This window comes from Saccostrea cucullata, unplaced genomic scaffold (assembly GCF_032062105.1).
Source record: "Saccostrea cucullata isolate Sc308-1 unplaced genomic scaffold, CSIRO_AGI_Scuc_v1 ctg1990, whole genome shotgun sequence".
Classification (NCBI taxonomy): Eukaryota; Metazoa; Mollusca; class Bivalvia; order Ostreida; family Ostreidae; genus Saccostrea; species Saccostrea cuccullata.
The window spans coordinates 107,476-123,170 of record NW_026941225.1 but is presented as its reverse complement, the minus strand read 5'-3'; the positions used below and the strand labels follow the sequence as shown (position 1 = coordinate 123,170).

The 15,695-nt window shown below is 32.8% G+C and overlaps 1 pseudogene; it reads left to right on the top strand.

The window, feature by feature from the left end:
* Positions 1-8,215: 8,215 nt before the first annotated feature.
* Positions 8,216-14,962, top strand: LOC134257466 (transient receptor potential cation channel subfamily M member-like 2; annotated as a pseudogene).
* Positions 14,963-15,695: the final 733 nt, after the last annotated feature.

The window sequence follows — 15,695 nt, the reverse complement described above, 5'->3', positions numbered from 1 at the left end:
ATTATGGATGAAATAACATGATTATAAACAAAATTATCAATTGTTTGTCGAAGAAATTATCGGTTTGGTTTAATTATTGCATAATGATATCAGCAGTGAAAGTTTATTCAAGATACCCAGAAAAATATGTTGAATGTTTTCAATAGAAAAGAAATTATCTATAAATATCAGAAAAACTTTAACTATTTTATAAAATTGTTCAAGTCTTTTTCATCGATCAAAATAATTCTTAAATTAAATGTATTATATAATATATAAACTATAATTGTTTCCATATTTATTATTAAATGAATAAATAGATAAATAATAAGAATATTATCAATACTTACAAGACAGAAAGATGATTGCATTATTGATACAAATGAGCATATCTGAAGAATGCAAAGAGAATACAGAAAATTCGTTCTTTTATAATATTATCTTATCTGATTTGTTTGACAATATTTCTTTGAACTTTATTTGAAATATGCATGTACTTATTAACAGTATTTCATCTTCAATGTTTTCTTTCAAATCCTTTACAGTCAAAATATGACAAGCATTTTGCGTCAAGCAGTTATCCAACCGTTCACAGATAAAATGTTATCCGACATGAAAAGCCCCTACAAAAGAATGCATTCTTTTTCCAATACACATATTTTCAATATATATCATATCACTTATTTTTCCGCTGGTATTATATTACTAGACAACAATCAGTTAATTGATTTTCTAAAGAACAGATGCAAAAATATGTAGAGAAATTGGGGAAAAAATTACAAGGAAGGTACAGAGTCATTATAAATGTTCTATCTATAAACATCAGAGCAGTGTTTAGTTACAGTCATTAGAAAGAAGCCTCCAGTAGTGCAAATTGGTCCTGTTTGTGCCAGTAAGAAAAAAAAATACTAAAAGAGTGTTTGATTGCATAAATTCTTAACAAAAAGAAAACCGTGTACTTATGTCAATCTAGCATCAAAAGAAATCAAAAATTGAATATCTCTTATTGCATAATCGTCATTTAAGTTTTATAGATCCTAAAATTCCTTTCAAAGATATAGGTATGTATTCTATTTAATTACCCATTTCATGTAAATTGGAAAGAATTAGGATAATTTCCCGACGTTAGGAATGGTTGTGAATAACCAGGTACGGTTTCAATAAAAAAAATATTGCCTTGTATTTCTCTGAAAAATGATAGTGGTGTAATAAATTAAACTTGATGCTTTTTGAATCAATAAAGTCTAAAATAGCAAGGACTATATTCATTATATTTTCAAATAGTTGCATTCCCCGTTCTCCCACTATGAATATGCACTATGCAGTTGCGTCTTTAGGTCTATACACGCAACGTCATCTACTATAAGTGCAATTCGTATTTCACAATCGAATAGTACAATTTGTATTTAAGTAAAATAACACATTCAGAAGTATATTTATCTGTAAATCTGAAATAAAGAAGAAAACACGTGTTGTGGCCTTCGGCTCAGAATTAAGCTATATCGAAGACGTATTGTAGATTAATGGTAATTTCCATTCTTATGTCGATACGATATATCCTGGTGAGCTTGAAATGATGATGCTACAAAGTCTGGCACATCTGTTTAATATTTGAATATTGTACATGAAAAAGATGTTAATGGTACATGTAATCTAACGACTAAGCCCCATGATGACTGAATCTTTTCCATCGCCAACTTACTTTACTTACTTCTGCAACAATAAGCCTTCATCAACTGCATACGGTTTTTTAAATAGATCTCAGTTGAGCCGATACACAAGAGCTTGGTCTACGTATAAAAAATTCTAAAACAAGGTAAGTTATTTTTAAACAAATTGATGAAACAAGAATATCAGCAATCTAGGTTAAAGTTGTCGAATTTGATTTTAATGATTTGCAAAAGGAATATAGTATAATAAATAATGAGTTTTTGTTATAACATTTCTGAATTAGAATTGCTGATTTATATTTTACAAAAATAATTGTAGTCAATGTATTTCACTTTATAATAAATCATTTTACAAATTAAAGAGGAGTATCATTTTTTAATATTACTTCTATTTATATTTATGCATATTTTTGCAAAGAAAGATAACTCTTTCATGCTTGTGTATTTTACATTCAGACTAGTATAATTTACTTAATAGTACATCTATTTCAAGAACGATTTAAGCTGCTAAAAATAAATTATCGAACTTAAAATATCATCGAAAACATTCTTGAGTTACTTGACAGTATAATCAATATGTAAACATTTTTGTCATCATCATACTGTTAAATTATTGATTTTTCTCTGAGGGTTTCAATAACATTGAACAATGACGTCATAACTGCATCAAAACAAGAGAATTGTAAAAGCAACATGGTATGTATCCAGATTACTGTGGTTGAGATGCAAATTTTTCATAAATTGTTTGTGATTTATTAGTAGAAAAGTGTATTAATCAGCTCTATTAATTTTATAGTTATTTATTATTCTTCATGTAACAGGGGGTTGGTAATGAAGAACAAACACTCCTCTGTCAGGGTTCAGGTCTTATTTATTTAGACACAGTGAGCTTTTGCAATACAATGTTATTAGCCCTGAAATATAATAAAACAACAATATAATATCACATCAATTCAATCCTATTAATCATCTATACATGTAGCTCTCATAATCAATATATTCATAATGATATATTATAGATGATATACATATATGTACATTTACTCTCAATTAAGGGAGAAAACTCTTATAGTGAATATATAGACATTACATATCTTCTCCCATATAAAGGCATAAAAAATTATACTAATTAAAACAAATAATTCCTCACCATTCTGTGGGAAAAGGCTACCACATGAATGTGTGATGTTTACAGCTTTTTACACAACATGTATATGGACTCTGTAATTTATTTTTAGACTATTTTAATCTCCTTTAAAAGGAGAGCTCCATATAAAGGTATACAAAAAATCAAATTTTAAAACTAAAATCTTTGAATTTTTTCTTTGTCAAATGATAGTTCACAGCTAAAGATAAAATATATATATTTGTTGACCCTCCAGCCTCCTTAATACAGTAAACATTAAAATATATATATTCCTTTAAAATAAAATCATCTGTTCACTTTGAACAAAGTTACCAAATATCTGGGTCATAAAAATATATGGTGTAACTTGAATATAACAATTTACACTTATAATATAATACATTACTGATCTTTATAATCAATAATTCCAATCATAAAAATAACATCTTTCTCTCATGGTCATTCATTCAATTAATATGAAGTGAAATTGGGATCTTTAATAAATGCAAATCCATAGAATAGACATATTACTTGACAATTAGTAATAAGGAAAGTTAGTACTTACCAGAAAATGGAAATTGTCAGTCTCCAAAGGTCAAAATCATGGAGTCCATAAAATACAGTCTTGGTCATTTCTCAACAAAACAAAGAATGAATATTTTGGCGGTAAAACCAATGACCATAAGAATAAAACCAATGAAAATCAACTTGACAACCAAACTACCAATAAGAACCAATAACACTCCAAAACCTTTGAACTGCCCTAAGGTAACTAATTATCTAAATACAGGTGTACAGGTAAAGGGCTAAGGATATAAACGAGCGGATCAAGCTTTTTATACTTTTGTATATTATGGTAGTTTAATTTATTTACATTAAATTTAAAACACTTATTTATCAAGTACGTGTATAATGCACACTACTACATTCACAAAAAAAAATGCAAGCAGGTGTATCCCTATGTACAGCAACGTGCCAAAAGTTTATAGACAAATTGGCGGACGTCAACGTAAAAACGGCAACGTGATACGGATTTTCAGAGGCTATAAAATAATAATGAAAATAAATCTTACCTCAGTATTTGGTAATATAACCTTTTGATCTGATTATTTTTAACATCCGAGAAAGTAAGGATCTGTAGAGGCTCCGTATATAAGATACAGGTATGTTAATCCAGATGTCGTGTATATTTCTCTCCAAGTCAGTGACGTTATTAATGTTGGAAAACCTGCGTTTCAGTTTATTTTTCAAGAGAAACCAAATATTTTCGACAATGTTTGCATCAGGTGACTGTGCTGGCCAAAACATACCTGGAATTGAGTTTCTTTGTTTATATGCTTGTACAACTCGGGCACGGTGAACCGGTGCGTTGTCATCTTGAAAAACGTAATCGTTATTAGGAAAAGATTTTGCTACAACCGGCCATAATTGTTCTTCAAGGATGTCAATATATTTGTTTGCATTAATGTTGCCATTAACCACAGTCAGTGTACCAACTCCATCCCAAGTAATGCATCCCCACAACATTAAACTCATGACAGGTTTCGGCGGCGCCGGGGCTGATGCATGCTGGTTACCACTCTTCCCCTGCCTTTCTCCAAATATATACTCGGTTGTTTTGGCCTAAAACAACTTTACATTCGTCAGAGAAGATGACTTTTGACCAGTTATTGTCAACAGTCCACAGTCGTTTGCCTCTCGCCCATGCCACAAGTTTTTTTCGGTTCTGATCCCTAATCCGAATTTTCTTCCTGCACACACGTCGGTGGTACTTATTTTTAAATAAATAGCGATGAACTGATCTTTTAGACACAGAAAACATCCTACCTTGGTTGAACTGACCTGTTATATCCTTTAATGGAGTGGTACGATTAGCCCTTACAAGCCTCAGAAGCTGGCGTTCATTCATTTTCACTATATGATCAATAAAGCCTCACCCTAACATCAGAAACCCCAACCGAGGGGCCACAAAATTCACAATTTTGGACGAAACACTCTCGCTCATCATAACTATTAACTTACTTAGTTTGTTTAATACCCAGAAGCAAAGAAGAAGGTTTTTAAAGAATTCATGCATTTTCACTGTATAATCAAAAGAGTTCCCTCCTTACACCAAAACCCCTGACCAGGGGCCATGACATTCACAAATTTGGAAGAGGCATCTTTCCTCATCATAACTATGTAAATAGTTTATTGGTTTAATACCCAGGAGCAGAGAAGAAGATTTTTGAAGAATTAATGCATTTTCACTATATAATCAATAGAGCCCCACTCTAACACCAGAACCCCTGACCCCAGGGCCATAAAATACATAATTTTGGAGAATGCACTCTTGTTAATCATAACTATGTACTTACTTAGTTAATTAAACACCCAGGAGCAGAGATGATTTTCAAAGAAATAATGCACTTTTACTCTATGATCTATATAGCCCCGCCCTAACACCAGAACCCCTGACCCAGGGGCCATAAAATTCACAATTTTTGAAGATGTGCTATTTGTCATCATAACTATGTTCTTAGTTAGTTTATTTAATACCCAGGAGCAGAGAAGAAGATTTTCAAAAAATTAATGCACTTTTACTATATGATCTATATAGCCCCGCCCCAACACCAGAACCCCTGACCCAGGGGCAATGAAATTCATAATTATTAAAGATGCACTCTAGATCATCATAAATATGTTCTTTGTTAGTTTATTTAATACCCAGGAGCAGAGAAGAAGATTTTCGAAGAAATAATGCACTTTTACTATATGATCTATATAGCCCCGCCCTATCACCAGAACCCCTGATCCAGGGGCCATGAATTTTAAAAATTTTGTCCCCCTTCACCCATAGATGCTGTATACCAAATGTGGTTGAAATTGGTTCGGTTGTTCCAGAGAAGAAGTTAAAAATGTTCAAAAGTTTACGAACGACGTACAACGACGGACGAAAACGGATAGCAATAGGTCACCTGAGTTTACTCAGGTTACCTTAAAAAAGAGAAATGACGTCTCTAATGATTTAAATCTTCCAAATCTATGCTAAAAGTTGCAAAATTAAGCCATTTTGTGCAACTTCCAATTAAGTTTTATGCTTCCAGTGTGGAATATTTCCCAAAAACAGGATAAAAACGGCAAAAATATGCAGTTTCGGACTACTTCCGGTTTGGCCCGACGTGACGTCACAGGACATATTTTGATGACATCAGTAGATTTTAACAGAAATTTTCAACAACTTTCCTTCTTTGATGTATAACAAATTCTCATTACTTTTTGAGATATCTGGAAAAAAACTTTTGGCCCCTCTAGATCCCTTAATTTAGGGGTCAGCCCTTTTTCCGAGATATCATTTGAAAGATCTTCTTATTCTGCACAAATTATGTTCTATGTGTTATGTTTTAGTTTAGAAGATAAAAAGCAAAATATGAGTAATTTTATGCTCTTTTAAGCGTTCTAATTTTTGACCCCTATATAGTCCCATTCACAGGATGAAAATCCACCATTCAGTCGACTGAATGGTGGCTGAATGGCCACTGAATGGTCACTGAAAGGTCAATGAAAAGACCCTTTCCCGTGACCTTTCCGTGATCATTGTTTTACCATTCAGCAAAGAAGAATGGCACATACATTTCAGTGACCTTTCCGTGATCATTCAGTTGAATCTTTTTATTGAATAATCGGCTTATTTTTTTACCTAAAAATTTTATTTCACTTTTTCCTAGTATAATAGCATTAAAGGTATCTAATTCCGAATAAAAAAAAAATGGAAAAAAAATCAATACAAGAAAAAAAATTGCTCCCATGCCCAGAATCGAACCCTGGTCTCCTGCTTAGGTGTCCGCGACCTTATCAATTACGCTACGACTTCTTGTTGAGAAGAAAGGATTTAAAATCAATTAATTTATAGAAATCGATGGAACTATCAGTTCACCTGTTGTATCGAAGAGCTGCGACGTGTATATATCTTGTATATCTTTTGTATATTCTATGTTAGTTGCTTGGATTTTGGGGACAGACTAATTAATTACACATCTCCTATCGGGATAATGACAATTATCAGAGACGGGCACCTGTTCCTGTGTCAAAGATTTAAGATCGTTGTAAATTCTCTATCTAAAAACTTAGTAGAATGATTTTATTAAAGCAATAAATTATATTTATTTAAATTTTGAATCGGTTATTGGATCATCATTTTTTATCACTTGAAGAATTTTTGTTTTCCAAATGCAACTAGAAAATTAAAAATAATTTTGAATAAGTCTCACATATTTTATTTTGGGGACAGACTAATTAATTACACATCTCCTATCGGGATGATGACAATTATCAGAGACGGGCACCTGTTTTTGTGTCAAAGATTTAAGATCTTTGTAAATTCTCTATCAAGAAACTTAGTAGAATGATTTTATTAAAGCAATATCATTTAGAAAGCTAAAATCTCCTATGTATTTTTTTTCTACAAGAGGCATGTATAAACGATTTATTTATTCTTGTAATTAAAAATAATAATTACTTAGACATATTTTAAGGTACCCGAATTTGATCACGATAAGTTAAAAAAAACACAATTAAAGATTGACTAATAAATCTTTATTCAAAATATTGCTTCCTTGTTAAGGAAAAAATATCTGATTATAAAATAATACGCTAGTGAAAAAATTGCTAAATTGAGACTTAAATATCACTGAAAGGTGGCGGAAAGGTCACTGAAAGACGACAGAAAGGTCACTGAAATCAACGGAATGGTCACTAAAAGACGACAGAAAGGTCACTGAAAGTCGACGGAAAGGTCACTGAAAGACGACGGAAAGGTCACTCAAAGTTGATGGAAAGGTCACTGAAAGTTGATGGAAAGGCCACTGAAAGTTGACGGAAATGTGTCCACTGAATGGTGACTGAAAGGTATCTGAAATGTGACTGAAAGGTCACTGAAATGTATGTGCCATTCAGTGGCTGAATGGCCACTGAAAAGTTACTGAAAGCCGCCTTTCAGTTTTAACTGAAAGGTCTTGTTTCTTCCTGTGATTTTGAAAAGAGAAATCGAAAAACAAAAACCGATGTGCACAATTTCAATCCTTCTATTATCTAAAATCAGTAGAATTTCTGCTCCAGCTTTAGCCGTCTCTGAGCCTTTGTCTGGAAACGAAAGCCTATAAATTTCCATTTTAATGGAAATAACTCAAAACCGGAAGTGACTTTTTGAAATTTTAGACAACATTCTGATAGAGTTTTGTAACTTCTAGTACCTCTGAAAATTTGAGCGAAATCAATTGAGAAAAAAGTGAGATATGAGGCTTCAAAGTTGGCGTCTAGGAAGTAGAAGAAAAAAAATAAGAATAATAATCTTTAATTTTTTCTAAAAGATAATAAAGATTATCGAATTAAATAAAGTGATCTATATGTAAGATTAATTCCAAATCTTGATAGTTTATTTGAGCAACGTTGCCTGGCCATTATGGATCGTATGTATGAAGAGAACACACAGCACGCCATAGATCTAATGGATGACGAAGCCACAGTGTGGGGAATACATTCAAGTCCACTGACCTTCGCGTATGAGAACTTTATGTACGACGTTGTGGCTCACACCTGTTCTCAGAAAAACATGAACAAACAGTGGTACAATAATCTAGCCCCGGACCTCTGGCCCTTCCTAAAAGTAAGAATACAAATAAATTTGTAAGAAACGAATATTTTAGAGGCGTAAATTACAGATTACATATTTTTTTTCTTGGTAGTCTGTGAAACGGAAACCTATGAAGTTCCTTACAGCGCCTCTGACAAAGTTTGTGTATAATTACGTAAGTGGTCATTGCATTTGCAATAATGATTTATCTTGTAGCATAAAAATTATGCATTTCAATTACTTTATCTATATTAGGAATTTATCTGCCATGTATTTTTTTTTCTTGTTTTAAAGTATGCGTAAAGGTATTTTGTTAATATATATTTAAATATATATATTATAATCCAAACATCGTATATGTGTTGAAATCCTGAATCTAACAAAGGAAATGTATTACGAATAGAAGCCAGTTGACAATAATATTTTTAGCATTTTGAAGGTGCATAGACACAGAGTTAAAGAGGAACAGGACCTTTAGCTGAAAAATTTCCTGTCAATGAATTTTTTTCGTATTTTTAGGTCACCTGAATCACTCAGGTGACCTATTGCTATCCGTTTTCGTCCGTCGTCGTGCGTCGTGTGTTGTGTGTTGTGCGTCGTGTGTTAACATTTGAACATTTTCAACTTCTTCTCGGAAACCACTGAACCAATTTCAACCAAATTTGGTATACAGCATCTACATGTGAAAAAAAACATGAATTGTGAATTTTATGGTCCCCGCCCCCCTGGGGCCTGAGGGGTGGGGCCAAAACCACAAAAAATAATGAAATCTTTAAAAATCTTCTTCATCAAGCAGTCAAACTGTTGGTATGAATGTAATGAGCAGTGAGTCCTCTACCAAAATTGTGAAAATTATGGCCCCAGGGTCAGGGGTTCTAGTGCTAGGGCGGGGCTTTATAGATTATATAGTGAAAATGCATTATTTCTTTGAAAATCTTCTTCTCTGTTCCTGGGTATTTAATAAAGTAACTAAGTACATAGTTATGATGAGCAAGAGTGGCTCTACTAAAATTGTGAATTTTATGACCCCAGGGTCAGGGGTTCTGGTGTTAGGGCGGGGCTAATATAGATGATATAGTGAAAATGCATTATTTCTTGGAAAAATCTTCTTCTCTGCTCCTGGGCATTAAATAAACTAAGTACATAGTAATGATGAGCAAGAGTGGCTCTACCAAAATTATGAATTTTATGGCCCCAGGGTCAGGGGTTCTGGTGTTAGGGCGGGGCTATATAGATTATATAGTGAAAATGCATTATTTCTTTGAAAATCTTCTTCTCTGCTCCTGGGTATTAAATAAAGTAACTAAGTACATAGTTATGATGAGCAAGACTGGCTCTACCAAAATTGTGAATTTTATGGCCCCAGGGTCAGGGGTTCTGGTGTTAGGGCGGGGCTATATAGATTATATAGTGAAAATGCATTATTTCTTTGAAAATCCTCTTCTATGTTCCTGGGTATTAATTAAACTAACTAAGTACATAGTTATGATGAGCAAGAGTGGCTCTACTAAAATTGTGAATTTTATGGTCCCAGGGTCAGGGGTTCTGGTGTAAGGGTGAGGCTCTTTTGATTATATAGTGAAAAAAGACAGTTCTTTGAAAATCTTCCTCTCTGCTCCTGGGTATTAAATAAACTAAATTTGTATATAGTTAGAATGAGCAAGAGTGCCTCATCAACCTGATTTGTAAATTTCATGGCCCCTACCTGTGTCAGGGGTTTACCCATTTTGCGTAAGTGGAGTCTTTTGATTCTATAGTGAAAATACTTTACTTCTTTGAAAATCTTTTTGTTTGCACCTGAATATTATGCCAATGACCTAAGTATATATATCTATGATGAAAAAAAGGTGATTCTATCAAATGGTGAATTCCATGCCCCCTTGGTCAGGGGTAGGGGGGGGGTGTTACATGTACATAGTCTGAAAATAAATTAATGCATTGAAATCTCTCTTGAGTATTAATCAACCATTTATGATGAAATAAAATTTATTATAAATTTCGAACATTTTGAAATAATTAAGTGGCCTCAGGGTCAGTGGTTCCTTTGGGGTGGGGTGCACAACTGGTTATAAGTTGGAAGGGCATTTTTTCTTTGTTACTCTGAACTATCGCTGGGTATTAAGTAACTAAAGTAAGTAAGCTAAGTGTATAATTATGATAAGCAATGGTGTCTCTTTCAAAATTGTGAATTTCATGGCCTCTAGTTTAAAACATATGAACCAAATTCAATTGTGCGAAAGTTGTTACATGATACTCAGGTGACCTATAAGGCCCGTGGGGCTCTTGTTTATAATACTAATTTAATATGTACTAAACATATTAAAACGGTCCTGTCATGGGATTTCTTGACTTATTTAAAAGATATCGCCTCACAAATACCGCCCTGTTTACGGGCCCATAACGAAGTCCATAATGCAAATTTTTAGGCACAAACGACAAATATGATAAATAAAACTATATACTCAAATATTTCAGAATATTCATAGTGTTTAAATTATCTGAAAGCAATTGTTTTAATCTTATATAGTATTTGGGTGGGATGATTTCTGCATTTTTCAAGGTAGCTTCAACGACAAAAATCTCATTTGGAAAAAATTCTGTCAATAAATATTTCTAAATTTACGATTGAATGTCAGTCCTACATCGTAATTATTTACTGCATAAATATCACAGGGTGAAGCTTACCTCAATATCGCACGGGACGTCGTTGAATTAGACTTAAGCATGATAAAAACGCTTTGCATTTTCCGAGTGCGGGAAATCAATTGTGACGTCACACGAAAACATAAACATTCAAAATTATCTAACTAGAGGGAAGCTCTGCTAGTAAACACGAATAGATATTAATTTAAAAAATGTGCTTCAGAAATTTATCATGATACATTGACTGTGACCTGTTTATTATGAAATAAAACTGATTATGACGGGTGTGTGTACTTGATCTCCCTGCACTGAGAATTCAAACACTACGTCTATGACATCACTAACGTCAGACTGCAGGGTAAAGAGAAACAAATGTGTGGATTGGGCAACTTCACAATATCTAAATGATGGCAAGATGTTTAAAAACTTTATTAATAATAATTTTTAAAATTAAATGTTTAAAAAATTTTAGAATATTGAATAAAATTACACAAGAATTGTTGATTTTAACAACGTTTAACATGTATATCATCACCGATTATGACGTAATATGTCTTTTTAGTCATGTGACATGTTCCCTGTCTCCCCTTAAAATAACCTATTGTAATATTTTCTCAAAATTTCTGTATGTCTTATTATATGTAACATTTTCTTCCTTTTAGATTATGTTTTTCTCCATGTTGGTGATGTACAGCGCCTTTGTTCTTACCAGCATAAGTACCAAGTATTACGTCCAAGATATAGCCAGAGTTTTTGAATACTACGTGTATTTCTGGGGAGCAGGTGATTTCATAGAGGAACTTATCAGCTGTTTTGTAAGTCGTCTTTTTAAACGAAAGGAAAACACACAAAGAAATAAAAATTCTTTTGTTTCTCCATTCATCTTTTTTTAAAAAAAAAAAAACGACTTCTAAAACTATGAAGATAACAATTAGTTATCAAACTCAGAAGTCAATTCATACAATAAATCGGGATCAGGCGAAACTGTGACCTCTTCAACATCCAAGGTGGAATCTGATAATATGGGAAAGTAAGCATCACCACCTGAACGGTCACATCCGCCGTCTGTTTCTTGTGGTTACAAGGAAAAACAGAAGAAATAATAACCTAACAATAAGATCAAAAAACGCCCACCAAAATTTGACTTATCAGTGGATCGTAATTGCTGACAAGGTTTTTATATCGTCATAGAACTTATAAAATTGAATACATTTAACAGCAGTTTTCCTTATTTCTATATTATAAACTTGTTTGTTTATCTCTTGACTCATTTTAGAAAATATTAATACATTGAGTATGGTCTTGCGTATAACATCTATTGAGAGACACACATCTCATATGCGATGTTGAGAGGATGTATTGCTTTAAATGTAATGGAAAAAAAATTATAAACATTTGAAAAAATCTAAAGGGATAAAAGGAAAAAAAGAGAAGAAACATGGATAAAAAGGAAGCCTTGAAAATACAATTTATAAACTTTTACCTTGTTTAACAAAAATTGAGTATCTTTTCTGTTACGTAATATAAGACCTTCCTTTGACACTGAACTTTGTTTTACCAGGGCTGTCTGGAGTTTAAGGGCAGGTCACATCGAGGATATTACTCCAGGATGAAAAGATATCTATACGACTTCTGGAATGTTGTTGATCTATTGTCCTACGCCTTATTAATTACAGCCCTTGCCGTGAGACATTTCTATCCTTCTGATACCTTCACAATAGCCCGGAGAATGTTCTCTCTCTCCCTCCTCGTCATGTTTTTGAGGTTCCTTGAAGTTTTCCTCATTCACAGAAGAATGGGACCAACGCTTATAATGATCAAGGAAATGGTAAAGGGGGACAACTACTATAGTTTTAGAAGCTTGGTGGGGTAAACGGAAAATTTCTTACTCAAATGATTATGAAAAGAACAACCTATGAAAAACATCACGTGTGTTGAGGAGGTTATTTTCATTATGTTAGCAAACAAAGATAAAAGTTCGAACAAAGAATATGAGATATAAAATTTCTGATAGCCTTCTATCACTAACTTAGTTGTTAGTAGCCTGAATTTTTAAGGAGTTGTACAGTAGCATATCATGCTCCTGAACATTACATCGACTGAATAAAAAACCTTTATGTACTTGCAATAAAGTTATATGACTTAATTCGTACATGTACAAGTCTACATCTAAATGGGAATATAATATTGGAACAGTTACATGTAAAGTCGTCACGTTTATGGTAAAGAAAATTTGTAATTAATATATTTCTTTAAATTTATATATATAAACATTAGATTATGACACATTAAAAGCACGCAACTTGAAAATTACATATTTGCTTTGGAATTTAGTTTTGTTATTTTCGAGAAAAACATGTTTATATCCCCAGAAATCCTGTCTAAATCGAAATAACATTTTTCAGTTCTTAAGTTTCTAAAACGATATTTGGGAATATTTTGTTTTTTACCTTCTTATTCCAATCTATACAATAGGGTTTTTTCTTCGTTTTTAGGAAACTTAAATCTTTTTTTAAAGGTTCCTTATTCGTTCTTTCATTGACAGATTGATACAAAGTTTACCGCTCTTGAGACTTTTTTTTTGCAGCTGAAGGACCTATTTAGTTTCCTGTTCCTGGCGATGTTTGTCGTTTTTGGAGTTGGTATTTACTACCATGCTAATCTATGGCCGGATCATCAGATAATATGGAGTGGAGATTGGACGAACTGGAGAATCTGGACAATTATCTACTACCCTTACTGGCAATTATACGGAGAATCATTCAGTGATTTTCTTCAAGGTTATGCGAACTTTGTATCAAACCTGAACATATTGTCTCAAATTTTACCTTTGTTTATTTAGTAGTATACATGAATATGCTGTTAAGCTAGCATATAGATTCTTATTGAAAAGAACTTGTATGGTATATATTTATATATTTTCGTAGCCCATCATCTTTGAAGAATGCTGTATACTGTCCATTGTTTTTAATTTAAAGGATAAAATGATAGAATTTCAGTTTTTATTCTTATACTAAAATGTTCATTCATGTTATCAATCCAGCACTTTTGAAGAAATTATAATTTGGAGTAATAATGATAAGTTTGTCATTGTAGGCGATGACGTCTCGGACTGTACAAATATAACATCCGTCTGGGAAGCTGATACGTCAATAAACCGCTGTCCACAGGAGGACTGGACAGTGCTAGCTGTCTCAGCTTTCTACATGCTCTTCTCTAACCTTCTGTTGGTCAACCTGGTCATTGCCATGTTTAGGTACTTTTTTCTAACCTATTCATTTAGTTTCCTAAAACTTTCATTAAAAATGTGTTTTAGTTTAACATATATTCTTTTCAGTAGCGTACATTAAATTTAAATGGAAAAGATAATTTCTACATAATATTTTGGTTGAATTTGAATAGGCCTTTTAGTTAAATATCAATTTTTCCAATTTTTCCTCAAACAAAATTTTATTGTTCATCATTTGTTGTCAGCTACACATTTGAAAGGGTACAGAACAATGCAGAGAAACTCTGGTGATTAACGATTATGATTGGAGGATTCCGTCCCCTATCAATCTTATTTTCCTCCCCTATCGCTTCTGCTGCTGCCAAGGGAAACAAGGTTGTTGCCTACATAAATGCATGGGTAAGTCAACTCCAAATTTATTTATTAAAGTTATATTTTTAGGCATTTATATAATTGGCACTTGTCTTTTGAGTCTTATTTAAAAAAAGTTAAATGAATCAGAATTACTATTTCTTTACCTATCTGAACATTTTTGGATAAATCGTGTTTGTATTGCTATTCAATTGAGATATGTAATTGCTTTACTTTTAGAATGTTGCTGTTCTGAAAAGATGGCAAGGGCTAAGAAAAAAGCAGATGATGCTGTGAATTACCGAAAAAAATTCCAAAAGATAACAGCTTTCAAAATTCGGAATAATGTGTAGGAAAGAAAAAAAGATCATTGCAAGATTACAAATGAGATTTTTAATAAATGAGAAAAAAGTGAAGAATAAAAAGGCATTTCTGATTTTAATGACAACAATATCCGTGATTACAATATTTAACCATCCGATGAATAGTTTCACATGTACTTCATTTTTATGCACATGACTTTTGTTTAATATCTGTTTATTTTGTTTTATTATTAAAATGTCACCATAATTAACGTTTTTGTGTATATATGTAAGACTCCAAATTCTGATGGTCAAGCCAAAGTCCGATGGTCAAGCCAAACCAGGATGGTTTGTTATCAGCAGGGATGCAAATGTCCCATGACTCGTTTCCTCATAGACTCACCGAGCTAAAGTGCAATGGTCTGACAGGCCAAAGTTCGATGTTGCTGAGGAACAAATAACGTTTATGACGTCACAATCACTGACGCCGTTGTCCTGCATTCAAAAAACGTCATTTCTGAGTTCGTCATTGCATTCAATTTTATTGATTTTGATCAATATTGCTTGCACCTTCCAGAGATATTTGGATTAGTTCCCGCACATCACTCGACTTATAAAGTTTAGTCTGCTTCACACTAATCCGAAAGATTTAGGGTGAGTCCTCGCACACTAGTCGAGTGATTTTGGTTAGTCTTGCATCCGTCGAAGACATCTAGATTATAGTTGTTACACACATTTTGAACGGTAAGGGTTAGTTTTGCACCTTACTGAGAAATTAGGGTAA